General features: G+C 40.0%; 1 pseudogene; it reads right to left on the bottom strand.

Moving 5' to 3' along the window:
* Window positions 1-13,463, bottom strand: part of LOC123457349 — a 158,683-nt pseudogene extending 145,220 nt beyond the window's left edge.
* Window positions 13,464-13,759: the final 296 nt, after the last annotated feature.

Here is a 13,759-nt window from a genome sequence, read left to right on the forward strand (position 1 = left end):
AGAGAGAGAGAGAGAGAGAGAGAAGAATTGTTTCTCTAATAAAGGCACATAACTAAAACAAGCATCAGCCACCAAGAATTACACAGTAGACTACACCATGGTAACGCTGGTGCTCTTATAGCACTAATTTCTCTGGGCCCTTGCCAGGTCATAGTCCTCATTCTATAAATTATCCCACTACTTCCTTCCCTGCAAGCTCTGTCACTGCACCTCCTTATACAGTCTCTGTATGTGCAACCTGTGGACCACAGGATTTTAAAGCTTTCTTTCTCACTCATGCTTTTACTGTGAGGTGGGAGCAGCCTCAGCAATGTTTCCACTCCCTCTTGATCTCCAAAGCTGTGACAACAGCCTGAAACTCATGGGGCTCTGATGGGTGAAATCCAAGGACAATAGATGAATTATAATCTCTCACTTGGCAAAGATAATTTAGAAGCCATGTTCCAGTCCTAATGTGTAGAACAATTACCAGCAAATTTACTTAGGCTCACACCCTGTCCTCATTCAGTTTCATTATATTAGTTCCATTGAATTCTGGCTGGCATTACTTGGCCTTCCCTGTCTTGACTGCAGAGCCCTGTATCTTCAAACCTGCCTCACTCTCAACTTTGTACCCAATTTTCCCTTCTTTGCCTGGGTCACTCTGATTTTGAATACTACTCTATATAATGATCAGACCTCTCTTTTTTGCATGGGAACTCCAGCCTCAATACCTTGTAATGTCCCTGCTTCAATTTCAATCTCCCAAATGAGTTGTCATGATTTGAAAATATATAATGCATGTTTAGCTTCCTCTGTACAATCATCTCCTCAGTGCCTCTCCCTTCATGCTTCCCTGTGCGTATTTCTCATTCTCCCACCTCTGTCTTGGCAGCAGCTCTGGGACCACCACTCTTCTCCTTGCAAACCTCACTTCCAAGTAGTCCAATGGCTTAAAACAATTACTTTGTTTTGCTGCCTATTTTCTTCCCATCTATTTTGTTTTCTATTCCATATTTTAACAGAGAAAGCAGCAAAGCCATCCATAAAAGATACAAATGCTACCCAGTGTTCCCTATTGATATTCTACTATTTTATGAGAAGAATTTAATGAATGGATGTCGTGGTATTGGGGAAATTGTATGATGTCCTTTTCAAATGTAAATGGCTTATAAAGGAACACAATTTAGATTTGAACATGCGCCACATGTGTTCTCAGCTTCTATAGTCTTTCCATCAAAATACTTCCCCCAACATTATTTATATCAACATATTAAATTTGGTCCACAGAAATATTACATTTAATTTAAGTAAACTTGTCTAGAATCCCATTAGAGGACTTGGTGCAACATTGAGAGCTTGACCTTTACAAACCATTCGTTATAGTCTGGATATCTAGAAATGGAAAGAGCAGGACAGATCACTTGCTTCATTTAAGTGGGGAATCCAGACACCTAGTGTTTGCACAGCTTCCACTGTCACCATCTGTGGGCTGGCTATCCTCTTACTATATCCACCTTTGTGAGTGCTAAGGATGCTCACACTACCATCAGGTCAGGATTTTACTCAGCAACCCCACGTCATGAGTTAAAGCCTCTGAAGTGAAGATGCAGTGGTGGCCCATCTTCTGAAGAGACTCTTAGGACTAATCCCTCCCACAAACATGTCTCTTCACCTCTGCCTCACATTGATGTCAAAGCTAGATATTCATCATCACCAGGATTCTATTTCTGTACTAATTCTCTCATGTCTTCCAGACAGTCTCTTTTACTGTATGCATAGACACCTTCCAATCACTTCCTCTGTGCCCCTTAAAGCTCACCATCATTAATACATTGCCTACATATCAAATGGTCCACTCCCTTCACTTTGCTGCTATAATCCCACCCTAATAACACTTCTGGGTACAACTCTTTCCAAATCCCAGAGGGCCCAGTAAGAACTAACATCTAGTTTAAAAACATTCCTTCTTGTTTTTCCTCCCATATTTTTTTTACTTCATATTTTTTACAGAGAAGGCAAGCAATGTCATCCCTAAAATATACCAAATGCTGGCCAGTGTTCCATATTAATATTCTCCTATTATACAAGAAAATATTTACTTCCTGAAAAGAAACAAGTAGCCAATACATCAGAACTTCTCATCTTTCCTTCTTGGAGTGGACCTAACTGCTTGTACCTAACTTTTTCTACCCCTGTGTCTAATTAAATGTGTGTAGGATCCAAGTGGGTTCATTCCCTTTGCTCTCTGATTCTCTCTTCCACCTCTGTGAACACTTTGCCTCCGTAATTTCATATTACTCCTGTATCACATCTGGCTTCTGGATCCTCATACAATAGAGTCTAGGATCTCTTGTGTTTGAAACAATTGCCCAGACCACAACCTCTTTAGTAACACCCCCATCTCACAACAATACACTTGAGTTATATGAACTTACAGACTCTATACCTAGTTTTCTTAATACTTCATTTCATTACTTCTAAAACTACACAAAGCCTCTGGTCACATGTTGATGGTCTGTTTTGAAATAGAGTGGGGTCTGTCCTGCTTTTCTGTCTACAAGGTACTTTCTTCAGATAGGCATTATGACACAGTGCCTGTTTTTAGCTCAGCACATTAAGCCATGTCTCCAGCCCCTAATATTCCATATCAATAATACATGTGCATGTAAAAATGAAACTGACTAAAGAAAGAACTATGCCTAAGATTATCTTATATGCCTGTGGGAAAAATCTCAAATAAAAGTACATTATAATACAGTTCCATGAGGCAAAAAAAAAAATCAAACAGAGAAAACACATGTGGTCATATGCTTATGAGTAATTGGAAAGGTTGTAGAAAGTTATACTTCAGATTGGGCATAGTTTTTTATATTGAAATAACTTGATTACATCTTTAAAAACTTTAAATAAAATTACACAAAATGAAGAAGAAAATATATCATGCTTCAGTATACAGAATAACTATGAATTTTCATTTATATTTCAAGCATCTTTATTAATAATACCACCTTTCGTGTCCTTAATAAATAAATAAGTGAACTGAAATTATTTGGTTATTGTGGTGGCTTGATTCAGGTAACCACATAAACATGTGTTCTGAATGCTAAGTTCACAGCAGGCGACAAGTTATGAACTAGAGCTCCTTAGGTGACATATTGTTGGGGTCATGCAAGCCAGCTTCTGCTTGCCAGAATTTCCCACTGCTGGGCTCCTGCTGTTGTCCACACTCTGTTCATGCATGCTTTGCCTGCCATCATGGAGATTTTCCTCAACTCTGTAAGACAAACCAACCTTTTTCCTCCCACAAGCCGCTCTTGGGTCACGTGTTTTCTGCCACAATGTGAAAGCTAGCTGCAACTGTAAAATTGGCACAGAAAATGAAGTCGTGTTGCTAGAAACCTGATGATGACTTTGGTTATTTGAACTAATTTAAGAGAGGAATGTGGAAAGATATGAAACCTTGATCTAAAAGATGCCTTGCAGTGCTGTAAGTACAGCTTGATGAACCATTCCAGTCACAGTTGAAAGACATGAATGCAGTAAGACCTATGGACTGTGAGATTTGGTTTATAAGCTTTGGCTTATGAGAAAGAGCTTTGTCTAGACTGGACTCCAGAAGCAGTGTGAGAGGCTTACTGTTATACTCATGTCCTGAGAATTTATGTGGGATTGCATTGCATAGAAATGGCCAGGTGTGAGCAGAGGGATATGGCACAGAAGGAAGTGCAATCTTTTGGCTGAAACTACTGCCTGTTCAGTTGCAATTATATCAGAGATTATAACTATTGAGATTGGGTCAGCTGACCTGCATTGGGACAAGATGAAGAGTGCAGACTCTTTTGAAGGGATCGGAATGCTGAAGGATTGTCTTGCTTTTCAGAGTCTGCTTTATTCCCTCCTTGATTAATAAGTTGGTAGTGCACCTGGCACTATGGGGTATAACAAATGCAGGAAAGAGAGGGTCATTGAACTTGCAATACAGTTTTGTTTTATGGAACTAGCCACGGGCATTATGGAGCAGGCTTATTGGATGACCTGTGTGAAGACCCATTGGAGCCATGAGAATGAATATTGGGCCATGGAGACCCAATGGAGACGCCACAGCTATGGGATGGTGGCCAAGGAGAGCTTCCAGCACTGGATGAAGGACTGTGAGTAGCCTAACTGGAGGGGCAGAATTGGAACTCCAATAAGCTATCACTGGTTAGAATTTTTGAACTTGGAGACTAGAGTTGTCAGACTTGGACCTACAGAATTTTATGTTTGTCCTGTTTGTTTTAAACTGTGTATACTTTGATATGCCCAATGCCATGTTTTGCAGTGTAAATGTCTATTCTGTTCCATTTGTTATATTATTATTATTAATTATTATTATTATTATGGCTTAGTTACATGACCATGGATTGTGGGGATGCTTGAATATCATTAAGATTGATAAAAACTTTGGTAACTTTTAAAGTTGGACTGAATACATTGCATGTTACATTATGTATGGTTATCTGTTTAGGGGGGTCAGGGGCAGAATGTGGTGGTTTGATTCAGGTGTCCCCATCAACTTATATTTTCAGATTTCTAGGTCCTCATCTGATGAAAATTTGGGAATTGGGTCCTCCTAGAGATGATGTATTGTTGGGGACAGGCATATGGGTGTTATACCCAGCTGCCCCTTGTTTGGTGAGCTCTCATGCTCCAGTTGTCCACTGATATTGGCCTGGTGGCACTGTCCACACCATCCTCATGCTATCATTTCCCTCTGCCATCACAATTTTTCCCTTGAGTCTGGAAGCCAAACAAACCCTTTCCTCCCTCAAGCTGCTCTTGATTAGGTATTTTCTGCCAGCAGTGTGAGAGAGTGGGATATTGTGATGCCACAGTTGGGCAATGTGATGTGACAATGTGGCATTGTAATGCAACACTGGGCATTTTGATGTGACAGATGGGAATTTTGATGTAAGAGCGGGACATTGTCATGAGGCAGTGGGGTATTCTGATGTCACAGTGGAGTATTGTTATATTACAGTAAGGAATTGTGATGTCACAATGGTGTATTGTGATGAGAATGAGGCATTGTGTTGTCACAACTGTACATTGTGATGTGAGAGTAGGGTATGCTGCTGCCACAGTGCAGTATTGCTTTATCACAGTGGAGCATTGTGATGTCACAATGGGGTATTGTGGTGTCCCAGTGGGACATTATGATGTGACAAATAGGCAATTGTGACAGTGGATATTGTGATATCACAGTGGAGCATTATGATGTGAGAGATGGGTACTGACATATCACAGTGTGGCATTGTGGTGTCCCAGTGGAACATTGTGATATCACACTGGGGCATTGTGATGCCACAGTGTGGTATTGTGATATTGCTGTAGAGCATTACAATCAAGAATGTGAGTTTTATACTGTCACATTGGGGCATTGTGATGTCACTATGGGGTATAGTGAGCATTATGATCAAGAAGTTGTGTATTATAATGTCACATTGGAGAATTGTGATGTCATAGTTGAGCATTGTCATGAGATAGTGATTCACTGTGATGTCAGACTTGGGGATTGTGCTATGGCAGTAGGGTATTGTGATGCCACAGGGGAACATTGTGTTATCACAGTGGGGAATTATGGTGTCATATTAGAGCAATGTGATATCACAGTGGGGCTTTGTGAAATCACAGTTGGGCTTTATGTCACAGTGTGGTATTGTGGTATCACAGTGGGGCATTGTGAGAAAAATAGGACATCGTGATGTTACAGTTGGGCAATGTGATGTGAATTATGGACACTGATATCACAGTGTGGCATTGGGATATCACACTTTAGAATTGTGATATAACTGTTGGGGATTGTGATGCTATAGTGGAAAATTGTGATGTGAAAGTTGGCCTTAGTGATGTCACTGTGGAACATTGTGATATGACAGAGAGGTACTGGGATCTTACATTGGAGTATTGTGATGTCAAAGTGGTGTACCATTGTGTCATAGTTTGGCATTGTGCTTTCAAACTTGGCATTATGATGTCTTTATGGATCATTTTGACATGTCAGCAGGGAATTGTGTCAGAGAAAGTCTCTGTTACATCACAGTGGGGCATTATGATGCCATTTTTGGGCATTGTGGTGTGACAGTGAGCCATTGTGATGTCACAGATCTGTACTATATTGTCACAGTGGTGCTTTGTAATGTCACAGTGGCACAGTGTGATATCACAGTTGAGCATTGTGATGGGACAGTGTGGTATTATGATGCCACATTGGAGCATTGTTATATCACAATGGGGCATTGTGATGTCATAATGGGTTACTGTGATATCACAATGGGGCTTGTGAGGTTACAGTAGGGCATTGTGAAATCAGAGTGGAGCTTTGTGATGTCACAATAGATTATTGTGATGTCACAGTTGAGCATTGTGATATGACACTGAAGTATTGTGATGTCACAGTGCTGCTTTGTTATATCTGTGTCATGCACAATGATGTCACAGTGGGGCAATGTGATGTCACAGTGGGGAATTTTGATCAGACACTTGGGCAGTGTGATGTGGCAGTTGGGCATTGGGATTTCACGCATGGGCTTTATACAGTGGGACATTGTGATGTCACAGTTGAGCAATGTGGTTTGACAGTGAGCCATTGTGATGTCACAGATGTGTACTATATTGTCAAAGTGTGGCTTTGTGATTTCACCGTGGCACATTGTAATTTCACACTTGAGCACTGTGATGTGGAAGTGTGGTATTGTGATGTCACACATAAGCATTGTTATATCACAATGGGGCTTTGTGTTGTCACAGTGGGGAAATTAGAATGAGGTTTTTGTGATGTTACAATAGGGTATTGTGATGTCTCAATTGAGCATTATTATGTAACAGTCGGGTATTGTGATGTCACAGTGGGGTATTGTTATATCAAAGTGGGGCACTCATGGTGATGCCACAGGGGAGGCAATATGATGTCACAGTGGGTCGTTGTGATGTCACAATGAGGCTACATAATTCACAGGGGAGCATTGTGAGGTAAAAGTGGGGATTTGTGATGGCACAGTGGTATATTATGATGAGAGAGTAGGGCTTTTGAAGTCACAGTGGACCATTGTGATATCACAGTGGGGAATTGTGATGTCACAGTGGAGCTTTGTGATGAAACAGGTGGACATTTTGTTGTCACAGTGGGGCTTTGTGATTTTACAGTAAAGTACTTAGATGTCACAGTGGAGAACTGTGAGATCACAATGGGGCATGTGATGAGAGAGTTGAGCATTGTTTGTTCACAGTGGAGCACTATGAAGTCACAGTGGGGTGTTGTGATGTCACAGTGGGGCTTTGTGATCTTACAGTGGAGCATTGTGATGTCATACTGTTGTATGGTGAATCCACTTTAAGGCATTGTTATGAATCAGTTGAGTACTATGATGACATATTGGTGCACTGTGATATCATAGTCTAGCATTGTGATGAGATGAGACAGTGGGTCATTGTGATGCCACAATTGGACACTATGCTGTGACAGTGGGGTATTGTGATGTCATATCAGAGCATTGTGGTATTATTATATTATTATTGTGATTCACAGTGGGGTATTGTGATGTCACAGATGGCCATTTGGTTTGATAATTTGACATTGATATATCATAGTGAAGTGTTGTGATGTTAAAGATGAGGCATTCTTATGAGACTGTGGGCCATATTTATGTCACTGTTGACCATCATGAAGAGTCAGTGGTGCAATTCTATGACAGAGTGAGACATGATGATGTCACAGTGGGGCATTATGGTACAGAAATTGTGTATTTTGATGTCATATTGGAGCATTGGGATGTCATAGTATATTATTATCATGAAACAGTGAGTCATTGTGATGTCACAGTTGGAACATTGTGATATCATAGTGGGGCATTATGAAATAAGAACATGTTTGTGATGTCAAAATATGGCATTGTGATGTCACAGGGTGTATTAAAATTTTACAATGTGGCATGATGATATCACAGTAGAGTATTATGATTACGCAGTGGGGCATTATGATTTTAGAGTGAGACTTTTTGATATCACAGTAGGGTCTTATTATGAGAGTATGTGGCATTATGATGTCATAGTAGACCATTGCCATATGGTAGTGGGGCATTGTGATATCACAGGGGGCACTTGAATGAGCAAGTTGAGAATTATGATACAATATTAAAGCATTTTGATGCTATAGTTGGGCATTGTAATGACATTGTGAGGCATTGTAATATCCTAGTTGGCATTGGGATGAGGCAGTGAGGTACTGTGATGTCACAATAGAACACTGTGATATCAAGGTGGGGCATCATGATGTCATATTGTTGCATGGTGATGTCACCTGGATGTAACAGATAGCTTCAAGTTTGCTGAGATGAACTTATATACCAGCCACAGTTATTGAGGAAAGGATTTGTAGAAGCCTAGAGATCCAGGAGATGCTCCATAATGGCAGAAGCTGTCCTGCTTTTACAGTACCCAGTACAGAAAGAGAAGACCACACCAAAAGCCACAGAGCACACTTCAGAAAGGCTATCTAGGCATTTTGCATATCTTTAGATTGGAATCTCAAACCCTCCACCACACCCAAAAGCTGCACCCTAAAATCCACCCAGTAACACTACCTATAGCCATGTGGCTATATATGCAAACCACAAACTAATAAAAACTGAATGTATTGGGGGCCATGTATTCAAACTACCACATTCTGCTTCTGAACCCCAGTAGATTCATATCCACCACACATTGTAAGTTGTACTCGGTCCAATTTTAAAGGTTTCCATGGTCTTTACAAACTTGAGATAGTGAGTTTGTAAAGTCAAACAAGTTAAAAATTTTCAACATATAAAGGCAGAGTAAACATTTTCAACTGGTATAAGGCATACCAAGGATAAACCAGAACAATGCAAACTTAACCACCATCAAGCAATTATTAAGCTGCTGCAGTTCAAGTTCAATATAACCAGAGACTAAGTCTCCATGTTTTCTAATTTTTCCCCTTCAGCTCGAAAGAGTAGCCAAGGAACACTTTCATCATAGGCCAACAGTGCACTCCATGGCAGCCATTGCAGTCCTGGCATACCCAAATCATCTTTGGGTCTCCATGCAAACCATGGTCCATCTTCCAAAGGATCTTTTAGTCTATCAGAGCATCATGCCCTACTTTATGCCACATCTCACCAGTGGCTCCTAGAACCATGTGTAATTCATGACCACTTCATGCATTTTTTCATGCTTCCAAAACTAATACCAGGTGTGCAAGACACAGCCTATTTCTTAATTCAGAGATGAAATAAATAATAACCTTGAAAAGCAGGTTCTTTCTCCAGTCAACTCTTTCCAAAAGAGTTTGCATTTCTAATGGTCTTTCCTCAGGTATGTTTTCCATTGTTTAAATGTAAAGCAGTTGGCTCATCTTCCTTAAGATTCTTAATGTGTTGACAATAGCAGCTTTACTAACCTAAAACAAATCTCAGTGCCTCTAATTTTAACTTTACTTAAAATCGTAAATCTCTCAGTCTAATATCTTTAGCCAAGCACATCAATCCATTGCAAATTTAACCCTCTGGGCCCAGCCAGCAGAACGCAACCAGCTCTTGTGTCACTCAGTATCCCAGTTCCAACAAAGTCCTCTGCAGTCTTTCTTTCCCCTTAGAAACCTCATAAACTAAGCCTAGAAATTCAAAATTGACTAAAATTAACATTCTCAAACTTATCAGAATAGTCTATAGAACTTGGCTTACCACTCCAGAATGTGTCTTCAGTTGAAGGACCAAGTCCATGCCCATTCCTCCAAAACAAAGATTCCAAAAGACCAAAATCCACAAGGTCAGGTTCAGCACACCCCACTCCTGGCACCAGCTTCTGTAGACAGAATTTGCAGACAACTTCAGGTTCACTGAGATAAAGTTCCAGACCAGACACAGTTATGAAGGAATGGATTTATTGAAGCTTAGAGAGCCAGAAGAAGTTCCACAAAGGCAGAAGAATCTGGCCTGTTTTCACAGAATCAAACACAGTGAGAGAAGTCCCAAGCCAAGATCCACACAGCACACTTCAGAAACTCCAGTTAGTCATTTTGCATATCTTTAGGTTGGAATCTCAAACCCACCACCACACCTTAGGCTGGACCCTAAAATTTACCCAGTGACACCACCTCCAGAGAGATGGCTTCAGCTGCAAACTACAAACTATTTAAACCCCAAAATATGTTGGGGGCTATCTATTCAAACTACCACAGTGGAGCACTGTGATATCACATTAGGGCATTGTGAAATCACACTGGTGCTTTGTGACATCACAATGGGGCATTGTGATGTCACAGTATGGCATTGCAATATCACAGTTTGGAATTTGTGGTATAACACTTGGGAATTGTGATGATATACTGGAAAAATTGTGATGTGACAGTGGGGCTTAGTGATGTCACTGTGGATCACTGTGATATGACAGTGGGTGGTATTGTGATATTACAATGGAGTATTGTTATATCAAATGGGGGAATGTGATGCCATAGTGGGACACTGTGATGTCACAATGGGATTTTTGAAATCATAGTCAGGCTTTGTGATATCACAACAGGTTATTGTGATAACACAGTTGAGGATTGGAAAGAGACAGTGAGTCATTGTGACATAACATTGGGCTTTGTGACAAACAAGTTGGGTATTATTGTATCATATTGGAGCATTGTGTTGTCATAGCTGGACATTGTTATGAGACAGTGCATCATTGTGATATCACAATTGGACATTATGATGTGGCAGTGGGGTATTGTGTTGTTACATGGAACATTTTTTAATATTCACATCTTTTATATACACATATAATTAATGTTTGGGTAAACCAGTTTTCAAAGAAAGTACAAATGGCTTAACATTTTTTTCAGTCAAGTCTGGTAGTAATAAAACAAACAGAAAAATGATAGAGCACCTTTTGGCTACTGCACTGGGCAGTATTAAAAACACCAGCATTTTCAAGGCTATATGGAACATAGTGTAAGTTGAAATAGTATTTGCCTCCAATTGTCTTCTCTGTCTTTCCAGTCCAATTAGCTTGCTTCTTGGAAGATTTTAGTATTGTGTACATTAGTAGCACAAATGAGTGGCATATTTATTTTAAATCATTTACTAATTAGTTCTATAAACTTTTGCACCTCAGTTTTCTTTTATGACACATATACATAATTAAGAAACTTTTTAAGGTATTGTTTACAGACACTGGGCACATTAACATATGCCTGTAATTCCAGCACTTGGGTAAAGAGACACAGGGAGATCAGAAGTTCAAGGTCATCCTGGGTTACAAAGCAAGTTTCAGGCCAGCTGGACTACATGAAACCCTGTCTCAAAAAACAAGTTTATAGAAACAAAATAATTTTTAGAGAAAGGAGCAACTTTAGAGAGGAAAAAGTATCTATATACATATGGGGGGGTTCTAGGGGTCATGTATAAATCTCAAGAAGTGACTCTCACTACTTTCTTGACATTTCCCAAAGGTGCCCCTATAGTGTTCTCAGAAAGTGAAGAAGAAATGATCATTTTGGAACCAGATAAGAACCCAAAGAAAATAAGGTAACAGGTTTCTGGGTGTTTTAAACATATACATGTATTTACATACATATACTTAGGTATTTGGAAATCTGTCCTTTGGATTTGCTCTGATCTTAATCCTATAATCACATTCACTATCTATTCAGCTATTCTTTCTGCTTTCTTTACCCTGTCTTGGTGATCCAATGTTCAGCAAGCATGTAGTGAGCTACTAACTTCACTTAATCCACAGAACTCAGACTACCAATGAAAAACCAGAAAAAGCACCAAGTAAAAGTCTAGTGAAAAAGAAGAAAAAGAAGAGGACTGCTAATTAAAGCCAAAAGTTGTATGTGTATATAACTATTAAAAGTATATTTATTCAGTATCAACAACTCTGGGTATTTTTTTATTCAAAAGTCAGTTATAATAATGGTTGAATTTTTAATAAGCTGCCTGTTTTTTTTTAATTTGTTGCTTTCCATATGTTCTGCAACCTGTTAAATTTGTAAAGGTTGATGAGGAATGAAAGATTTCCATAAAAAATTATGTCCATTAGCTACTGCCACATGTGTAAAAAGCGGCTTGCTCCACTGCACTGAAAAGTAGTTTGTCTCAGTCTTTGCTTACTTTATGACCAAGTCAACAAGATGGTCTAGTTGTTTCCCTGAATTATTTTAACATTAGAGGAGGGGTTGCTACTCCTCACTGAATAATACAAAACAAGTTGGCTTTTCTAAATGACACATTGAAGTCACAATTTTATCTCAAATTAACTTTGACTTAAAGCTCTCCAAATCAGTTTATTCTTAATTATTCTGACAGCTGGTATCATTAATACCTTAACAAAGACACTTAAAATTAGTCAATATCTAAGATACATATACAAACAACACAAAAATTTAAAACCATTAAAAGTAATAGATTACCATAATTTGAGTGTGGCTATAACACTGACATTCAGAAATAATTGTGGAATCAAAACCCAAGATAATAACTTTACAACATTGGCTTTGGATAATTTTCATTTTAGCAGTCTTTCACTCTTACACATTTAGTGTCTCTGGTGGGTTGAGGAGAGAAACACCGTGATATTTTGAGTTCTTGTACTTTTCTCTTATTGACTGTTGTGCATGCTGTGGTGCTTTGAGGTAGGCCTGATAAAGGTCCATGAACAAGGCTTAAGACTTTCCAGGGTATATCCAGTTTTTTGTACAAGTGATTCAGGCCAGCTTTGTCCTGTGACTGGGTAGAGTGTAGTTCACAGCCAAATGCAGGGTCTCTTTCTGGAGTTTACATTCTTCTCTCACTTCAACTAGCCAGTCCACAAGTTATGGCCCACATACTGTTAGTGATGTCTGGTTGCTTCTTCATATACCCAACATTAGGTTTAAATTTGAGCTCCATTTCTTTAAGGTATGTGTGAATATCCTCATGGTAATCTGGTACTTCATTAACACTCACTGGCTTTTCATCTTCTAATACAATTGACATGTCCATAGTGTGTGGTGCTTCAAAACTACCATCCATTGGATAATCAAGCAGTACCAGTGGTTTTCTTGTTCCAGGTAAAGTGACAGCAGTTTTAAAAGCCAGGACATCTTCACACTCTGGTTTTTTAGACTCTGCTGATTTCTTTTGAGGTTCCTCTTCAGCTTCATCCACATGAATGGTAAATCCAGGCTATCGCTTGTTTTTAAAGGAGGAGCGCTAGTGATATGCTCATCATTTATGGGAAGGTCTTTAAGTGGTGCAGCCTGCTGCATCTTGGACCTCTACTGCAGCATGGGATACAGCACGTTCCCAGCCTTCAGCATCACCTGGGCGCACGCTGGGCTGCTGGGTGGACGTCACCTTCTTGGGGTTGACATTTTCCCGGTCTCCAAGCGGCAGCAACGGTAGGGCCGAGCCAGCATTGCGCGCTGCAGGTCTGGGTGCCGAGTTGCCTAACATAGCTGTTCCCTAGGGCTGAAGGTGGGATTCGTCAGTGGCACCAAGAGTGTGCACGAACCCTGACAAGCACAGCTGCCGCAACCGAACCACCCGCTACCGGGCTTGGCTGTGCCAACTGCAGGTGGCAGAGATGCGTGGAAGCAGGTGCAGCAGGGCAGGAAGAAAGAAGACCACAGATGCCGCCTCACCTGGAACATTTTGATATCAGAGTGTGGGTCTGTGATGTTACAGTTGGACATTATGATGAGAGACTGGGACATTGTGATGTTACAGTGGACCATTTTGGAATTACAGTG

The sequence above is a fragment of the Jaculus jaculus genome, unplaced genomic scaffold (assembly GCF_020740685.1).
Source record: "Jaculus jaculus isolate mJacJac1 unplaced genomic scaffold, mJacJac1.mat.Y.cur mat_scaffold_37_1_1805170_arrow_ctg1, whole genome shotgun sequence".
Classification (NCBI taxonomy): domain Eukaryota; kingdom Metazoa; phylum Chordata; class Mammalia; order Rodentia; family Dipodidae; genus Jaculus; species Jaculus jaculus.